The following is a 21,301-nucleotide window of genomic DNA, read 5'->3' as shown; positions in this document are numbered from 1 at the left end:
GCTCAAATGCAATAAAAGCCAGCCACATTCAGTGAGGCCGGAAGCAACTGCAGCAGATGCAACAGCCATCACTCTGGATGGCAAAAAAATACCCGCAAAAAAACACCCACAAAAACACCAACCAAGCAACCAAAAAAATCTTACCACCCACGAAAGAAAACAGAAGACAGCACATGTTCACACAGTCATAAAACATATGCATGAAATATGAATCTGAGTTTGCCAAATGGCAGCTTAGCTAACTTGCATACTCTGGAGTTGGTATGCGGAACTGATCAGTAGATATCAGAAACAGATCTGTTTGAAAACCAGGGAATAAAATGTTCACAAAGGTTTCTAGTAATTTAAAGGTTCTTGTTGTTGAAAACTGTAAGCAAAAAGAACAACTCAGAGGTGGAATAAATGACTGACTTTTTGGGAAATGGACATAGTAAAATGATATCTATGACCTTGATTTCTCACCCACAGGCAAAGGACAAAACGATATACTAAAATGATTTTAGACTGCTCAAATAGCACTTAATTTCAAGAAATAATGCAAATTATGCATTTTGTGATAACCTAGAAACTATAAAACTGTTTCCATGCATCATTAGTTTTTAATAACCCAAATATAATCCAGGCGTACAGCAGTGGCAGAAGACAGGCGAGTTTGAAGATAGGAAGCCAATAATCTGCAAAACCACTGAAATAACTATCAAAATCTATCCAACATACAGCAAACTTTAAATTATTTTTACATTCTTACAGCATATTGACAGCAATTGCAGTTTTTTGTAGAATACTTTCATTCTGTTTTTCATGGAGCCAGCAGCAAATCAAAAGTAGTTTGAGGGCAAAAAATGGACAAGTGATTTCAGGAATAAGAGCCACCTCATTCCCACAGGACAGATTTTGAACAGCTTGTCAACATCAAGAATTCAGGATGGAACCTGCTCTGCTTTCAAAGGTGCTGACACAGACAGCAAAACTGATGAGAGAAGAGATTTTTTAATTTTTTGTCAAATAAGTTATTCCTGAATCTTTCCATTTACTCCAAAGTTCACTGGTTTTGGCTGCTGACAACAACCAAAGAAATAAAGAATCTTGTATCTTATAAATAAGGGAGAAAAAGTGGGATGTGGAACATGGTATGCTTTTGACACATCCAGAACTCTTTAAGAAACAGAATTTAAATTACATTAACAAATAGCTTACGTCAGTGGTCACTGCTGAGTTTCCCCTCACCTTCTCTTGTTTGACCACGAGGAGAAGCATTAAAGGAATAACTGAACATAACCTGGAATAATCTGGAAGCACAATATTTAGCTTCCCTACTCTGTTTAGACAGAGCAATCAAAAGAATTTCATAGATATTATGTGACTGGTTTAGAGCCTAAAACATGAGAAGTCTAAAAAGGAGCTGAGATTACTGGTATTTGTCATTAGGTCTATCCTCTGTAGTCAAACAAACATTACCTGTGACTCCACCATCATACCAATGCTTCCTACACACTTTGTGATACAAAAAATGTTCTAATCTGCATTTTTCATCATCAGAACTCATCAGCTGAAGTTGTCTCAGGAAGATCAACATGCGATTGAACTTGTTTTTTTGCTTACTGCATCTATGCACCCCACATAGAATTGTTGCAGATGAAATCTACAGCACAAAATTGTTGCCTGTTGCCAAGAGATACTGTACGTAGAGATAAGAATAGCTTCAGCATAATGATTTCCAATAGCTATGCAAGGCATCCGTAGTTCAGCCAAGACTGTTGTTAGAACTGGTTTTGAATTTTCTATATAGCATCCATAGAATTATTTTAAAAAGTCAAATTACAGACTCACTGGGAGACTGGAATTGTTTTGTTCTCACAAGGAAATAAGGTATTTTGCTGCTTAGTTATTATTTTCTAAGACTGACTAATTATATGAGAGACTCTCTCCCCATCCCTCATTTCTTCAATTAAACTTGTTCTATTTCCACCACATAAAAAGACAGCAAATGGTACACAAAGGATGAGCACAATACTTTAAGTTTCCTTCCTTCAAAAATGACCTGAAAAACTAAGGCACTTTTCATTACTGAACATTTCAAGAAATTAGGAATACTTGTACTTTGCCATATAATTGAGATTACCATAGTTTCTGAACTAAAAGACATGAGCTGTGAAACGCAACTTGGAAAGCTTTGACAATATGTTGCAACCTTCAGTTTAGCTTTTTGACATTCAGAAATTCTTGTGGTATAATTTTATACCAAGTTCTGGCTCTGACACTGTGAATGTAACACTTGGGTAACTCCTCTTCTGGGGTTGTGGTTGTGAATTTCTCGTCCTGCACAGCCCCACGATCTATTTCTCTAGTGGATATCTGTAAAAGTTGTATTCCTGAAAATTACTTGCATGGAATGAAGGCATTCTGTCCTTTCTATAATGTACATTGGACATTACACTTATTCGTGTACCTTCTCCCAATGGAGAAGCAGTTGTTTTGTCCGACAGGAAGGAAAATTACTGTTAGCACTGGGGCATTGGCTGTTGACAAGCTGATTCCACTCTCTGGAGGATGCTAGATTTTAAGTACTGCTAGATCTGCTTCATTTGCTCTCAAAGGTAATTCTCCACGAAGATCAATGGTACCTAAACGGAGGTCATTAATGATTGTGTTTATGGCAAGACAGACCCACTTCAGTAAGAGCTGAAGGGAACACATTTGTTTCAGTATTTGTGTGAAGCACAAATCCTTCATTCAGTGCATGAAGTTCTTTCTTCACTTTTTCAAGTGCTAAGTGGCATAAGCACATAGCTTACTCAGATCCTGCAGACCTGAAATTTATCAGGTTGTCATGATATCTTTGGACACAAGTCTATCTTCAGGAAAAAGGCAGACAGCTTACTTAGGCTTCCTTGTCTGTCACCAGTTTATACGTAAAGTCTCACTCCAGGCTTTCAGAGAGAAAAAAACTAAAATAAGATCTACAATAAAATAGACAAAGTAATAAATTGGATGATTGGCAAGTATATGTTATGAAAAAAATAAAATAACATCCTTGGTGAGTTTAGAAAGAATAATATTACATACCTTGTCATGAGGATTCACTTTTCCTTTGTGATACTGATGAGTATCCTGAAACCCTGCTTTCCAACAGCAAATTCCAGATTCTAATACCATTTACTGAATTTGTGGGATTAATTTGTTTAATTAAACAAGATAATTTGATTTTGAGGTAATTTAACTGTTAAACTTTATGACTCATAAGTAAATCTCTTATTTTTCTTTCTGATAAAATAAATAGTGAAATAAGTTACAGCAAGAAAAAAAAAAATTTATATAAGAGAAAATATGTTTATGAAATGGATTTTTTTTCTATTAACATCTGCTAGTAGAACCATCTAATCATACAAGTTCACAAAGGAGTACTCCAGGATTTATTTTTCAGCAGGCTCTGAAATGCTTCAGTATTCCCCCTCTACCAGGAAGATGTGATCAAACTCCTTCCTGTATTCTCACAACCTTAATATTAAGCAAATATTGACAACTACTTCCTAAGGAGACCTGAATTCCTCTGAAAATCTCACCCAGAAGTTCAGAACAGCTTCCAAAATACACAAAGCTCTGGGAGGACTGTGCAGAACTCCCTACTGCTGAAGGTACTTATGCTGGGGAAATGCTAAGCTGAGACATTGACACAGAATGACAAGACTTATTAACAGATATCAGCAGAAGAATTTCAGAAAGTCTCATAAAGCTTTCATTACAATTCTTCTCTCTCTGTCCAAGAAGGATAAATTATCCCATTCATTTCATAGCATGGAAAAGGAGAGCAAAGAATATCATAGTCATCTGCACATGAAGGCTACTGTGTACTGCTCAAGTACCCAAAGATAATTTGGTCAAGTCAATATATCTGCAAAACATCCACCAGAAGAGAGAATAGGCCTATTCATGTTTATAGTGGATGTTTTACAGATATTAAAGTTCAATTATCTGTGCAAAACCCTAAACTTCTTCTACAGTATTTGAGACTTATCCAACTGTATTTACAAGTTAAAATTATTTCAAGACAAAACAATTAGAAATAGTAATAAGCAGTCTAGAAGAATAATCAGTGGCTCTTGAGAAGAAAAAGGCAGAATTTATATCAGCTCAATAGCTCTAAACTACCTGATCACATGCCAGTAACCTAGAAAGCAAAGCATACTAAAACCAAAAATGCTGCAAGTCATTTTTGCAAGAATCTGAGTTTAGCACAGAATACTGTCTGTTTGATTTAGACTGTAAAAGAACTGTTGTTTTACTATGTATTACATTTTATACAGCACGGCTACTAGCACAGAGAATCTGATTCATTGCTTTTTCCTAAATCATTTATATATCATCAGCAGCACGATTTACTTCACATTCAGAAAGTTCAATTTCTCACTTCTGTCATGCATCACACATCTGCAGTCAACCAAATCAATATATTGTCCTGGTAATATGGCACCAGTCCTGAGAGAAGCAAAGCATTCTCGACTCCCATTAACATGGACAGGGCGCTTATCATTGCCTGTACTTCCAAGGAATGACAGATGAAGAAGAACTATAGAAGAAAAACAAACAACTACTAGAACATAAAATAAAACCCTTTTCATACAGAAACTACAAAACCACCTAAGCTTTTTCCAATCTATTTAAGAGAAGTCAAAATTTGGAAATTGTTTAACTACAACCAACCTAAAATGAAAGTTGTAGCATTACTGGCAGAGCATGAGAGTATTTACATGTAACACAGTAATCAGAAACTCCACAAAATGGAAAAAAAGAAAGCAAACTTTCCTAAAAAACTCAGGATTTATCAGCAGGATTCACTGCCTCACAATGCTTTTGTTTGTACATGACAGCTGGGCAATAATTTAGATTAATGGATACAAATACACACCTACAGTGTACCCATTGTGCAGGAATTCAAGTGGTCCATATTACTAAGCACCTGGAAACTACAGATAAGACATTTGTTAATCTGTGGGAGAAAAAATAATGACATAAACATGCAAACCAGTGAAAATGGGGCTAAAACAGAGAGGATTCTGAGACCCTCCATTAACATCACTCTGCTCTGAACCATCAGCAAATTGCCTAGCATGGCTGGAATAGCATTGACCAATACATGCAAACATCCAGCATCACATCTGAGCCAAGGAGAACTACTTGAGCATTAACAATGAGACAACAGGATCCTGCTGGGAACAGTCTTAATCCTAACTCCATCTGCTAAAGTTTTTTGGATAAAGCGTTCCTCTAGTTACATCTTTCATCAGCAATTCTGGACATTGTCAGCATGGAAGTACAGTGAAGCACAATTTGGCCATTTCAAGAATGTTTTTGCTCAGCAGGTCTGGAGGCTCAGTGAAAGGGGGCATTACACAATCCTTCTCCTCTCCTGAGGTATTTGTCTTTTGCTCACAATACAAACTACAAGAGAACTCAGCTTACATCTGGTTCTGGAATTAAACACTATTATAAAGCAACCACTTACAGAATAGCAGATATGTTATGGAGAACAGCAGTTGCATTTACACATGATATTTCAGGAAAAAGAAAGAAAAAAAAAACTAAATCACCCTCCCCCCCCCCCCCCCAAAAAAAAAGCCACAAAAACCAACCAACAAAAAAAGAGCCATAAACAAAAAACCCTACAAAACCAAGCAAAAAACCCTAACCCCATGACATTATTTTACAATAAACAAATCTATAGACTTACAAGCAGGGAATGAATATGAAGCTACTTATCGCTGCTATTCTCTTTGCCTAGCCGCTCACAATACAGCAGCTTCCCAAAATAAAATGGAGAGAACTGATGGATGATACCTATACCAGACTTTCAATTAAGAATATACAAAATATTCTTTGCTGACAGTCTTAAAACATACTAATTTATTTAAATGAAGGCCACAGACTAATGGAAGAACATGACACCTACAAGCCCCATACCATGAGATGAATGCTATAGACATACTAAATAAATGGTTAATCCTGTTTACAGAACAGATCATGGAACACCTTTAGCAGCACTATCTATGCATTTTGTTTATTTTTAAACATAGAACCACCATTTTCTCATTTTTCAAGAATTCCTTCAGCAGTTCCGCATTTGCATTTGCACAGAGCAAACAGCAAAATTACTTATAAAAATCATCAGTAACATGCAAAGCATATTTTGAAATTCTGAAACCCTTCAGAACACTCAGACTTGGTTCACTGCATCACTTCATTCTTCATCTCCACTTATTCAAAAACATAGCCAGAAAGAAGCTAGAATTGTTTCTTTGAACTTGCAGATATCTTCAAAGCCAAGGAGATTGCAAGTCACCATACACTGAAATCAATGGGGTGATACAAAGGGGAAAAGGAAAGTCAGAGCTTCTGTACTGCTGAACACATCTGGCATCTGGGAAGCTGGGAAAAACACATTGTACTTGTTTCTCCTCTTTCTCACCCCCCCCGAATTCTGTCTTTCCTGCATAAAACATGAAAATTCTTTTTTACATTTCACTTCAAAGACTTCTTCCCCTAAGGCTCTAAAGATCTGGATACAAAAGGGGATGTACGATTTTCTGACTACAGTAAAACTCAATTGATTTTTAGACTAAATTGCAACATTCTCAAAAAACAACCATGTTCAAGTTGTACAAATGGTTCCTTACTGGAGAGGGTGAGGTGGGGAGAAGAATGGAAGCGGGAAATGTGACTCCATTATTACTATAGGACTGTATACAGCAATTAAAGAAAAAAAAAGGTCATTTGAAGAACAAGTGAAATTACAAAATTGATTCCAGGGCTCAGAGGAGGCTTCTCATGGCAATAGCAGAACCAAGTTTAAGTTTCATGTAGACACTTCAGGCTGATTCTTGCTTATGGTAAGCCTGATAACTTACAGAGTAAGTGTCCTGGCACAACCCATTGAAACATCATTGCTGGGTTGTTTTTTTTCTAATTATTTCAATGAAAATGATTTGTACTTTAAGGCACTTGCTGCAAGATGCTTTCGTAAGTGAATTTCCACTATTACAATACTTCTAGGAAAAGAAAGAGATCAGACACATGGAGAACTGTATCAGTGCAATAATACTCAAAAACCTCCTAGCTCCTAGGACTTGGTAATTTTTTGCAATCGTTCTGCTTCCCTAAGCTCAGTTACTCCCACCAGTATGAATGATCTAAAAAGTTATTGTACTCAATGCCATGAAGATCCTGCAAGTCTAAATGTCCCTCACATAACAGAGGTGAGTATATGCAGCAGCGTGGTGCCTGGTGATATGAAACTAACAATGCCTAATCAGCCCAAAGCGGGTGCCACGTCATCAGAACTACATTGTTCCTGAGAAACACCTGGGCACCACACTGTCCAGAGCTAGTCTCTGCAGCGCTATACACTGGCACTGTGCAGAATCCACAAATCTCATGCAAGAATGCTCTTCATCTTTTTCTTCTTATCTCCATCATTTATTTGTGCTTGCTGTTTACTGCAAGTACAGAGTGCTATGTTTATGTATTAAGCATATCCCAGAACACATTAATGTATAATACATCTAGTCCAGTTTTACTTATTCAAATGTCTAAAGTTCAGGAGTTTGCATCACTATTGAGATTACATGTCTGATTTCTGTAGGCAAACAAACGTTAGATAACCATGAACAGTTCATACAGTACCTAGAGACATCCTTCCCTATAGCTGTGCCACAGCTTCTTATTACCTAACTGACTTTGTTTAGCAGAGGATCTCTTCTGAGGATAAGGTTGACAATATGTCCGTTTTGAGCACAATATTATGTCTGGATCATGTTTGAAAGAGTTGTTAGCGTAGCATGGGTGACATTAAGAAAATGTTACTGTAATGACTTCAGTCACTGTGAAGAAAACATGGGTGGTAACTGTTGCTGACAGAGCATTAAAGATACTTATTTCTCATTTCCAGTAATAATAAAATTATACAGAAAAATAAGATCCCTTAATACATAAGTTTTAAAAAGCAGATTTGTATACAATTCTGTGGTAAAGTTTATAAATTCCCTATTAAACATATCATATAAGAAAGGAGTTCCTGAACACATAGGTAGCAATATTAAACATGACATATATGTAAGAGACTTTTTACTGGGGGGTGGGGAAAGATCTTAGCTTAATTTGCAATTAGAAATAGACTATAGTAGAATACTGGGAAGCTGAGCATTGAGAAGCCTGAGATAATGGTCTATTTTCTTGAAGCTCAATTTGATTACCAGCTATACAGAAGAACCAAGAAGTTTACTTTCACTTCTCATAAGAGTAGACCCTCAAAGACGTATCAGGAAATTGCAATATAAAGATGAGATCAGTCGTTGCCAAGGAAAGCAACATTTAGGCAGAAATAACAAATTGCTATTTAAATGTGAATTGCAGCTGATGTAAATATGATAAAAACAAATTCATCAATTCTTAAGCAATCTATTTCAATGCTATTAAATCACAAAATGAACAGAAGTGAAAATAACCATTTTGAAAAGACAAGTGCAATCAGGTATAAGCAGGTAGTGAAAATATAATGTATTTACTACATTGCAAGCCTTAAGAAAATGTTACTGCATCATTCATAATTATTTTGTTCCACACTTAAGTCAATGAAACCAAGTCAAAGTTAAATAAAAAGAATAAATATCTTTAATACCATGCTTTGGCATTGAAAACTGCTTGCAGAAAAATGTTTGTTTCTCCCAGCTCAAGCTAGTTAATTTTAATAAGAATATAAGCAGCTCTCCCAGGAAGCTAAACTGTACTATATGCATTGAAGGACCAACTCAAAACGCCTAGAGACTACTCAAGGCCTACTTGAACCTTCTATCATACCCAAAATACTCAAGCGTAAAAAGGATCATAAATAAGTGCACATATTTAATACACAGGGCTAAAATTTTCACTTGAACAAAATTAGCATATGAACCATGCATCTCTTAAATATTAATTAGGTACATACATAAAATCCATAAACAAACAGGTGGACAAGAGCTCTGTTTGTGATATTTCCAGCAGATTTGTGCAGTCCCTAAGGGACTGAGTAATTAAGCATGTCTATTATATTAAAAAAATTTAAAAAAAAATTCAACTTTATAGATTTTTAAAAGATCTCTGGTACTTTTCCTTTTTTTTTTGCACAAGCAGCCCATAACAACTGGATAACCTAACTGAATAACTGAATTGGATAATCTAACTGAACATAGCAAGGGCAACATCACCTGTGAGAAGTCAATCAGAGCTGTTTTGAATGAGTGGAAGGAAGCCACAAACACCTGAGGCAGTAAATGCCATCGTTTTGGTCTTACCCTATTTCGAAGACCTGACAGTATCTTGAACCTAATCAGCCTCTCTCAGCCTCTGCTCAGTCTTGACTCAGCACCTTTCTTGTGCCATGCTTGGGTGTATCTGAGCAAATTAATTTGGTGGTTTCTAACACAGATTTTAGGAAATATGTGTACTAATATGGACATACCCACAAAACGGCTAAAAATTGAACAGATTTTGCATGGGTAGTCTCATCAACCAGAGTCACATATGAAATCTCTTATGTGTTTTCAAATGAGGCATATGTATAAGTAATGATTCAATTTGAAAGTACTGTTATATTTTTGCATAACATTAAAGATCCAACTTGGGAGCAGAGGGAACATTTTTTTGTACTTTGATGCAAATATACACTGAGTTTCTCAACTGCATTCCAAAAACATAGTTTTGAAGATTGATGGAAATCCCCTAAACCCCAACTTTTTGCATAAAACTGTTTCTGATGTTTGGAAACAATTATTAGAGACTGTTTTCTGCTCTTGAGTAGGCCATGTTTCCAGAAGCGGAATTTTCATAGTAAAACATACATCTATATATACTAAGTGGGTGTAAATAACAAATTATTTTCTCCTTCCACCCTTTCTTAAGGGCAAAGATCGTAAACAAACATTTACATTTGCATCCTACCATCGTTGCAACCTGTACTCATCCTCATGTCTTGAGCTGATCCCTATACTCTTACCTCATTTGGCTACATTACCATTAATTTATGAAAGAGAAAAACTGGTATCAAACCTACTGCATATGGTCTGGAAATGATGATGGGGCTCAGATACTGAATATTGTTATCTATCAGGTAAATAAATCTAATTTTCTCACTCAAGACTTCATTGAATGACTGTATATGTTGGACTTTTGCCCTTTGATCTAATTTAAGAGTTGGTCTTTTCAAAACTGGAATACAGTCAAACAAATGAATCAGTAAAGCATCATCTACATAAGCTCAATTGTTAATATCTTACAACACATTTGTTCCTACGTATCCAAGTTTCCCACAACCCACTATCAGCCTACATTTTGAATGCTGATATACATTAAAAAAGAGATAGGAAAGATGAGCCACATCCGCAACCTTAAAATTATTTATAAAACTGCATTAATATTCAACTCTGCTTAACTATTCCATAGCTGTATTAATAATCCAAGGCCTCAAGGACAAATATGTAATTGGTAGAAGAAAGCCCTGCTGTCTAGTGCCTGTTCCATTTGTCCAATTTGGAAAAGTATTTATTCATTAAGATATCATAACTTGCAATGCAGTGTGAGGCAATGCTCTGCAATGTTATTCCGTCTTTACCTGCAGTATGAAGGACACTATAATACCTAAAACACTTCTAACTTTAAGATCTGGTTATGGAAGAATGAAAGAGGAGGAACATTGCCAACTCTTCAACATAAAATGCTAAAAACTGTTACTGATAAAAGCTAGAGATCATTAGAACATTAGAAAACCACATGTTTTTACACATGTAGAATAAAGTTTGGTCTTGGACACTTAACTAAGCCTGCAAAAAATAATTTGCTCTTAGTAATGAGTAAGTTATAATGAATACTCTTTCTAAAGTCATCAATATGGATTTGGGAACTTTTCTTAATATAATTTCCTATCTTGGTAAGTCCTCTGTCTTCTAAAAGATTTTTCAAGGATAATCACATGCACCTTTGCTGTAGAGAACTATTTTTACAGTATCATGTGAATGAAGTTTATAGGAATGTTAATTATAGACCCTGATATAATCAGAACTACATCAATATTTCCTAAAAATTGCAATAGACCTGTAACATTCCTAGATGTCCTTCAGACAGCCTGGTTGGTGTCAGAAACCACATTGTTGTCTTCTCAAAATACTTTAGTGGGAGCTGCGTGCCTCAAGGTCTAGAGGACTTCCCTGTAGGAAACTGTGGTGTGGCACCTATATTAAAAAGGACAGCACAGGCTTGTTGGCAGTATTGCAACCTCTTGCTTAGGATGCTGAAAGAGGCAAGAATAAATTTTTTTGACACCGAAGCCCCAGGCTGTAAAAACGGTATACAAAGAAAAGTTATTTGCTGGATAACAAAGATGGTAATGTTTGTGGATAGGTATGCACAAGGTAACAGGAAGTGGAAGCATTTTAACAGGAGACGGGACAAGGCCAAAGAAGGAGAAACAAATGTACTTCAGGATTTAACTGGCACAGAAGGCAGTAACCCTGAAGAGCCCTAAAACCGCCATTAAGAGCTACCATCTGTGAAACCCATGGCACAAGCAACCTCATTTCACATTTTCTCACTAGAAGAGCTGACTTACTCTAGTTCAAAGTTTTGGCTTTTATGCACCATATAGCCATGATAAATCTTGCTCTGTAAGTAATATCCTGGTTTAAATGGTATCCTTTATTCTCCTCTGGTTTGCATAGATGCTCCCAGGTACCATACAAAGAAGACTTCATCATCACATTTCTCATTTTAGAAGTTTTTAAGTTAATGAAATTGTCTATAACTTTTCTAACATTCACTTTCCTTCTGAGTAACAACTCTGAGCATTGCTTGAGGCTATGCTTATTTCCTGAAGTAGATGTGACATTGACAAGATAATGCCAACCCTTAAAGGAACTTTTCCCTGCAAGTAGATTTTAACACACTCTGCTGACTATTATTCTGTTTTCCTCTAGCTCTAGTATCATAACTGTGTCAATATGCAAATATGCATTACATAAGGTTGCCTCTTGGGCTGGAAAAGCAGGATATCTGCATGTAGATGTTCATTAAAAAGACTCCAGTATAATATTTTAACATACATAAAAGAGAATCAGCCTCAAATAAAACAGTTAAAGCACTTTATCTTTATGCTGAAAGCCCCATGTGGACTGCACCTCTCTCGTGCCTTTGAAATAAATACGCTTCTTCAAAAAAACTAAGAGAAAACCACATGAATAATACAAGAATGTATATTACACAATGCAGCGATGGAAAATGCTATTATTAGTACTTCATAATCACTATATTTTTCTGACACAACTGCACGGCTTAATTCTTGAAGGAATTATGACTCAAATTCTGTTCCAAATTACAAAAGAAAAATCAAGCAATTTGACAATATTTTTACATGCCCCTACAGAATTCCATACCTGTGCTTGTGTGTTCCCTATTTAAACTGCCTTTTTCCTTGTACACTTGTGTTCCTAGCATAGCCTTATAACCCAAGGCTTACTCGCATCACGTGTCAGTGTCTACGTTTACATTCTTATTTTCTAACTTTGTGTTTCCTTTGGAAAGTGTTATCCTGTGCACGTCTGTGGGATTCACAAATCAGGAAATTATTATTTGCAGGGAACACACTGGTTCTGTATAGAAGCAAGAAGCTGAAAGTACAGTGAGCTCTGTTACCATAAACATGAAAACTGAATTCCTCCCCTGCTCTGTAGCATCCTCAGTCTCCAGGAGGCTGTCATGGCTCAGGAACACATCAGTGCTGCAAGTATCTGACAGCCACTATGTCAACATATTTTTAAGCCATTGTCCCTCTATCTGTGGCGCTCCCAACTTTGCGGAGTGTTTGAATTAATGCGGCAGTCAGTTCATGTTACACAGAGATATATGCTGCAGGTTTTTTTTAGGAAATATTTTATTACTGCTATTGTATAAGGCAATTATTTGTCTAAAGCTTAGAATTGAAAGGCCTCTTATTGTGGCAAAGAATAAATGGCAGTACGCAAAACATATCATTGGAAAGCATTGAGTTGAAGATACTGATCTTTCTCATTAGAGTTTTATCATGTCATTCTGTCATGAGTTATTAGGAACACTGAAGAACTGGACTGTCCCAAGTGGCTTTTAACAGCCACTTTGATTTGGAATATCTCACAGAGCTGCTAGACATGTGGAAAGGCTGCAAAACCAATGTTTTCCAGGGCACAAGGTCTGTGATTACATCCAACTTGTGTGTACAGGGGTGAAATAGCTAAGAAATACTTTATTACCTTCCCTGGACCAAGCACTCGTATAGAAACACAGACTGAACTTGACTCTTGCTCTGTGAAGTTATTGGGAAGAATTACTGGGAAAAAAAATTGTTGCTGAGTCAAAGGGGAAGACGTAGGACACTTTTCTTCAAGGAAACCAAAAACTATCCAGCAGGTCTGCAAAATCATGCAGCACTGTTGAAAAAATTGTCAGTAAAGCTACACAAAACAAACCCTCCAAACTAAAAGGGTTGAAGCAAACCAGCCCTTACTGGAGGACCACACAGACTAGACTCTGTTTTGATGGAACTCTTTAGGCGTTAACATTACAGTACTATACTAATAAGTACCATAAATGCTTGTGAACATAAGGAAGAGGGGCCATCCACAACCCCATTAAAAACCAAAGCACCCATACTCCTGTGGTCATAAGCATAGTAAATGACAGAAGCCCAGGAGCAGCATGGCAAGGATTAGCTCTTTGAGAGGATTCACCACTGAGCTTTAAGCTGTATGGTCAACCTCTGCACCTCCCTCAGGCACACCCCAAACTCTCCCTCTGCTCTACAGAGCAGTACTACTACTACTACAGTAGTACATATAGCTGGAGATCATTCATTAAAAAAGCTTCCAACATCAGAACCACAATTGTAAAATAGATCAACATTTGTAGGACAAAGGGGTGAAAAGGGCCTAAGAATCTTAAACGCTAAGTCATTAAACCATAACATTCCTTCCAAGTTGTTTTTTTCTTGATTGGTTGATAGGTTGTGCCAAAATCATACACATAGAGGGCAGCCTAGCAGCTTAATTAGAATGAATGAAATTGAAGACTATGGTGCACTGATCAAACTATTGCCCTCTTCACTAACACAAATGTATTCATGACCCTGTTCATTATAACTATTTGCCGCATCATTAGATAAAGGAAATAGCACTATATTAACATTTCTGTAGGATCATCAGCGTGCTTGGAATAAGACCGATACTTGAAGTTATGGAATTAATGTAATATCAACCATCTAAAGAGCCTACTGGCAAACCAGCAAGCAATCCACTAAAAACCAGCAAAGAAGAAAAGAAATAATTTTTTTTTCTGAAAGCATATGTAAAAATATGAGAAATTTCTTTTTAAATACCCAGATTTTGGGTATTTAGCACTCTAAATAGCAGTGTATGAAAACACAGTCTAATGCATAAAACTATGTATATAAACATGCATTTGTCAAAGGCATTTTCTACACACCTTGAACATCAAGTATACCAAGAAATATCCCATGCAAATTACGAATATCAAGAAAAACAGGAAAACACCAAACTATCATATTTGTTGTATATGATAACAGCAAAATTCCTGAGCACTTACATGTGAACTGCATATTCAGGAAAGACACCTTCTTTGAAAGAGAATTTCCACTTACTTTTTGGAGAATAATCTTTTAAATCTGTGCTGGTTTACCACGAGCAGACACATCAGAAGTTGTACTTACATCATCTGTGTTCTGCAGTTACCATATGTCAATATTTCAGAGTCACTGGTAACTCAGAAACTGCAGTAAGAATTTTATTCCTGAGAAAAGATAATGCAGTGGCAGAAGCTCAGCTGGTGTTGATTGTCAATAGAGTCATGAGGGTTTACATCTGTTGAGGATCTGCCAATATGATATTTTTCAGCCCAGAAAGGTGGTGGGAAAGAACGTCAGGCTAGCATTGGGTACTTGTAATCAGTCTTACCATCACTGCAGCATTAGAAACTCAATCATATGAAAAAAGACATTATCAAGAGAAAAATAATTCCAATTTAGAAAGACCAGAAGGATTTTAGCACTTAAATTACAGGAAGGCAAAAAATCAAATCAACTTTGGCAAATTAAAAAAAACAACAAACCAAAACACAATAGAAGTATTGCAGCAAAGAAAAGCCTTTCTTAAAAAGGAAAATTAATTAGAAGCAGAAGAGTAAAAAAACAAATGAAACAATTTTGTTTTCAAGCTGTCTGCCTTAACATCAACTTTGGTAGACTATAAAGTGTTTATGACTTTATTGCTACCTAAATCCAGTCTGAGCCTATCTTTAAGATATGTGCAAATCAATCCACAGTGTGTTACGAGGTGCTAACTTGTGATGGTCCAAAGCACAAAGAGTTTTTAGTAAGCATACTTCCAAAACACATCTGCCTCATGAGAACAATGCTTCAGTTTAGTTCATTTTACATTCTGTTTTTATGCTATTCTCTCTTTGTAAATCAGACTTCAGCATGGATGAGGTTGGGGTTTGTTTTTTTGAAGGAGGAAACACTTTACACTTCTACTTGTACATTCCCTTGAGACAAATCTCCAACACAGTTTTTAGCCAAATAAAATCTAAGACTGGGGAAACCTAAGAGTGAGTTTTGTTTGATGAACATTTCATGGACTGTAGCTACCAGTATTAATAAATTTTCAGTAACTTCACAAAAGATAAGGCACTGTATTAGGGCATGAGGAGTATGCCACCTACCAATTAAATGCAACCATTTTAATAGCACAAACCAGCTTCACAGAACAATTTATGGCATACGGTAAGGAATACAAAATCCAACTAAAATTTCAGGGGGAATTTAGCGGGGCAGAATTTAATTAGCAAAGATACAATTTTGCCAAGAGACTGTGGCTAACACCTGTTCTGAAGTGTAAAGTGACAAGGAATTGTAGTAACAAACGTTTGGGTCATAATTTATGTTACATTTGCTAGACAGCTCCTCTAGTCACATTTAGATCCTTCTTTCCCTCAGACTGAGACAATCATTACTTTATCAGCAACCAGTGATGCCTACAGAAGTCTCTGACTTATTCCAAAATCCTAATCCAACCCAAGCAATACTGCTGGAACAGTGAAATAGGCTTATTTTTGTATTTCTGCACACAGTTTAAATCCAACTTATAAGCATCCTTTACCTACTCTCTATAAGTAGCTACAGTTGATCCCTATAAGCTGTTGTGAGTAGCCACAGGGATACAATGGTTGTGCTTGCACCACAAGGCAAGTGTGCAAGAAGTGGTGTGAAAGGTTTTGCTCCCTTTGGCAGAAAACAAGATCAAACAGGCAGGGAGGATGATCACTGAATGAGACTGGTTCTCACTGGGATACAACTGGAATACCCATTTGTGTGGATGGCTCACAGCAACATCTGCAGAACCAAGAACAGTCAGTCTCATCGTACTTTTAAAGTTCATTTGATCTGAGATTTTCTTAAATCCCACAATTTCTCTCTTGCGTGCTCAATGTAGAAATGAGAACATGGATTTACTTACAGGTATTAGAACACATCCCAAAATGCAGATAATTCATTTTTGTAAGTGTACCCAACAGTAGAAATATTAACAATGAACTGAAACAAATCATGAACTGAATCTCAATTCTTCTGGCATTTTTTACTTGCTTAGGAGCAAGCTGGTATTTGCTTTGATACATATGCAAAACATCCATAGAAACATACCCTTCATTCACCGTTCTAGAAGTGACATCTTGCAAAGACTAGTAAGAGCATTTCCTACATCTGGTAAGTTGCTAGAGTTACCAATGTTGTGAATTAAAATTCAAATTCAATTCTACTATCTTAAATGATTGTGGTTAATGTTTTGTCTCTAGATTTGCTGGCAACTTCATTAGCATTAACAGCAACTCACTAGACTACCTCACTGATGAAAAGATGAAGTCGCTGATTAAGCTATTCATTATTTCCATCAGCATTATACTTACAAGTTAAAATCCTATTCTATTAATGATGAAAGGAAAGGAACAGATACCAGAAAACCAGCATTAATGAACCCTACTGTTAGTAAATCCACATGTAGCGCAGCGCAGGACAAATAAAGCATCAAGATTAAAGCTGTGAGCTTTGGTAATTACATAAATAATGCGAGAGAAAATAATTTTGAAAACCTCATTTAGAAATTCTGACAATGTCTTTCTAAATGGAAATGCAAAGAGTGTTTCAAAAATGTTCCTCTTTGCCTCAAGGCTGCCCTTTGAACAAAAGAAATATGGAACACGATTTAACATTTTTAATTCAATATTGAAAATGTAACTTTTAATTATAAAATGTAGGTGTATGCTCTGTATTTCTTACTATTATTTTTATTGAAAGGAAAATAAAATCCTGTGATTTGCAAAATTGTTAATTAAGCCTATATACTACCAATTTCCCAAATCAACTGTTACAACATAAGGTTTTAATATTAAATATATATATGTATTGAAAGATGGAAGAAAAACCACCAAAATTGAGAAATTATGTGACCAGTTCAGCTGTGTATGGTTGAACGTGGCATTGCCAGATTACTAAACTGTCTTTTGAAAAATGTAAAGGTAGAAGTATCTAGTACTAGATAACCTGCTTTTTAACTAAAACATTCTCGCTGCACTGAAGAGCACTGTTGAAATAGAAGGGGATGATCACACTGTATATCATGAGGAAGGGTAGAAGTAGCTAATCCTTCAACTGAAATGTACGAAGTCCCACATGTTCATTATGACAGTGAGAAAATTCAGTGAACATCTGTAGAAAAAAGTTCTATAATTATTCAGTGCAATGAGAAAACTTGAGGCACTTTATATTCCTCTAGCAGAAAAAATGATACTGAAGATATCAAACTTCCCTGCTTTGCCTTATATAAACTTCTGCAAAATGCACTGCAGTCTGATATTTTAATGAGAAAAGGTGGATACTGCATCAAAGTGGAGTAGGAATAACTAAAGAAAAGCCTGTGGCATGCATGCTATGGCAAGATTTGCCATGGACAAGCCTATGGCGAATTTTTGCCCTACTGCCTGCAATATGACACTATTAACAATTTTCTCAACCATTTTTCTTGGCAGCATAAATAGAGAGAAATAATGCAGTAGGTTCTCGCAGAGGGGAGAAAGTACACAAAAAGCCAGGCAATCATCAAGGGAAATGTAACACATACAGCTTGGCTGGAATACAAGCCATCACTGGTATATATATTCCTGAGTGAAAACAAGAATGTTTTGGAAGTCCATCTCACAAACCCATCAAAACAAAAGAATTTGCTACATTTTCTGTAGTGAGTTTATTAAATATATACAGGTTTAATGAACCTGATTTATTCTGTAAATACATATGCTTTTGTAAAGTTGCTTTGGCAATAAAGTCTCCAGGGCATGACGTGTGCTGTGTGAGTGTTACCTGTTTGTGCACTGTGGATTTTCTTTCCAAACCCACTTCTCACCTCCATCATCTGGTTGCCCTAGCTCAGCTCTCAGTCAGCAAGTGACATTAATTATCCACTGTAAAGTGGCTGTGAGCTGTTGATTAAAGAAATTACTCAATTCCTGTGGTGTGCACCTAGAATCACTTATAACCTGCATCTATAAAATTAGGCATTTTAATTCTTCCCACAATAGCACTGCTTTTAAATCTGCAGCATGTAGGCATCAACATTTTTAAGAGATTAAAATATCACTTAAGATATCTTAGAGGGAGTTTCAGTTTTAAAGGCTTAATTGCCAAGGAATTTCTGAAAAACAGGTGGTGTCTAAGATGGTATCTCAAAAGTTCTGCAGGGTACACTCTGAGAAGCATAGTCCTTCAGACAGTGCTTCCATCCTGAAACCTTTTCAGTTGCCATCACAGTAAAAGTGTATCTTCCATCTAAAATAAGCAAGCAATGAATGAAGATTGAGTGAAGCACTGCAAGGTTTTGAGTAAAGACAAGTATCTATCACTGGTACTCCTGATTCTGAAAAGCTTCTCTTTAGACTTATCTGCCATTCATCTACTGCAGTTGCGCTTTTGCAAGGTACAATTTTAAGTCCAAATTTGCTCCAAATCTGCCTGACAAAAGACACAATAATGAATTACAGCACGAATTTGAATCTCCAATTACCATTATTGCCTTTTCTCCCACACCACAAGATTTAAGTCTGTTATGCTGATCATTGTTGCTATCTTTTTCACTGCGCTCCCACACTGTAGCCACCTGGGTCACAAATGCTATGATAGTGACACAAGATTAATTCTACTACTGGTAAAAGGTATGAGAAAATCTAGGGTGTGCAATACACCACTGTGTTACTGAGTGTTAATGTAACTAGGAACATATATAGATGACATGGAAGAAACATGTTTGTGGTGCTTAGGCTGGGACTCAAGAGTCACATGAAATCATTTACACGTTTTGCTGTGTGAAGCATATCTACAAGTTGATATAGGCATAACCAGAGAGAAACATTATATATATATACACACATTATATATATATACACATTATATATATATATATTATATATATATATATACACACGTATATATATATATACGTATTATTAAGTGAAAAGTAATTTCAAGGGGAACAGTAAGAACGTGCTTACTCCAACTTTCATCTAAATTTAATAAATATAAAATGAAAATTCCTGGAAAATCCTCCCTCATCTAGTTCATCTTTCTTCCTTTAATTCATTACGTGTTTCTTGAATGCTTTTTGTCTTTGTTGAAGGTGGCTGCTGCTGATGCTACCTGACAGTGAACTTTTTATTCTTTTAATTGAATGTAGCAACAACAGCAAAATGGTAAAACAATGTCAGCAGCTCAGTTGGGCTGGTAACAGTTTAAACAGCACATAAAAGATTCTGTGGGAACAAAACAGCCTCAGAGTATCACTTTCAATCGCACACGGAGATCATTCACAACCTGATTTAGATACAAGGTACTACTTTATAACTGAGCCTTTAAAGACAGCCATTCTATATCTCCATAACTAAAAACCAGATTTCTGTATTAGTGCACCTATCATTCACCTAGTACTTTAAACGGGCAACTGATGCTTTAGAACAAAAAAATGCTTCCTCATGTTACTGTATTAAGATATCTGTAGATATATATATACTCTCTGTATCTTTAACACAGACTAATTTAAAGGATTTCTACTTCTATGTATAGTTCTTTCTCATGGAATATTTACAAATTCTTCTTGTTTTCTTAAAACATAAAATGAACACAGGAATACAAAACAACAACAAAAAAAAACAACAAAACCCACAAACAAAACCCCACAAATAACAACCACACACACACAAAAAACCCAAACCAACCAAACACCAAAACCTAAAACCAGCCAACCAACCAAAACAAAACATAGCCCCAACAAGCAGCATTCAAACCATTCCTACAAACCAGACGAAAGCCCTGTTTGGTTGCAAAGATGACAAAGTAAGTGCAATATCTGAACCAAGATGACCTTGTCGCTCAAATCTTGCTGAAAACTCTGACCTGAGGGTTCCGATTGAAATATTCCAGATCCTGATGTCTCCTTAATCTCTGCTACTATTAATAACATGGTCTCAGTTTTGGTTTTTTGTTTCGGTTTGGGGCTTTTTTTTTATGGCTTTTTTCAAGTTCTACAAAGAAACGCCGGTTTCCCGCGACAAACATTTATTCTCATACTGGATACTCTACAATTTAAAAAGACATAAAATTCTATGTCCTTGTTGAAGATTGATTTATTGTGACACAAAAGCAACGTTTTTTTCTTCACTCCACTCACATTCACAGTGTTTAGTTTTAGTCAATGCCAACTTCCTCTACAGTAAAAAATAAGATAGATATACTATCTGAACCATTTCAGAGAGAGGGCTGCCTTGAGTGTTTCTGAAAATTACACTCTCTTAACTAGCTAAATTCAGAGTATTTCTCTGTTTTTTAAGGGGGGTGAGGGGGGAGAGTGGGGGTAAAGGGAAAAAGAAGTACACAGCCAAAGAAGTAAAGGGAAACAAATCGGGAATTCATGCATATGTTACATAAATGCAATCAGGTTAAGTGCATTTAATCCTCTGGATTTCAAGATACCTGCTCTATTTTTCAAACCTTGTTCATATTGAAAATCTACTGACTACCTGAAATAGCACACTTTTCTTGAAAATACAAAGATAAATAATACCAAATTCCTCTTTTTAAGTGTTATATCTGAACACTGATAGGATATATAAATAAATGTATCAAAATTATAATCTG

General features: G+C 36.1%; 1 protein-coding gene across 3 annotated transcripts in view; it reads right to left on the bottom strand.

Annotated features, from left to right (window-relative positions):
- GABRB2 (gamma-aminobutyric acid type A receptor subunit beta2) overlaps positions 1–21,301 on the bottom strand; it is a 154,065-nt gene that overhangs the window by 20,912 nt on the left and 111,852 nt on the right. The gene's annotated exons all lie outside the window — the stretch shown is intronic.

This window comes from Pezoporus flaviventris, unplaced genomic scaffold (assembly GCF_033815535.1).
Source record: "Pezoporus flaviventris isolate CSIRO_AGI_PZ_B2104156 unplaced genomic scaffold, CSIRO_AGI_Pfla_v1 ptg000023l, whole genome shotgun sequence".
In the NCBI taxonomy this organism is placed as follows: Eukaryota; Metazoa; Chordata; class Aves; order Psittaciformes; family Psittacidae; genus Pezoporus; species Pezoporus flaviventris.
The sequence above is the reverse complement of the archived record's forward strand: the minus strand, read 5'-3'. Positions and strand labels throughout refer to the sequence as shown.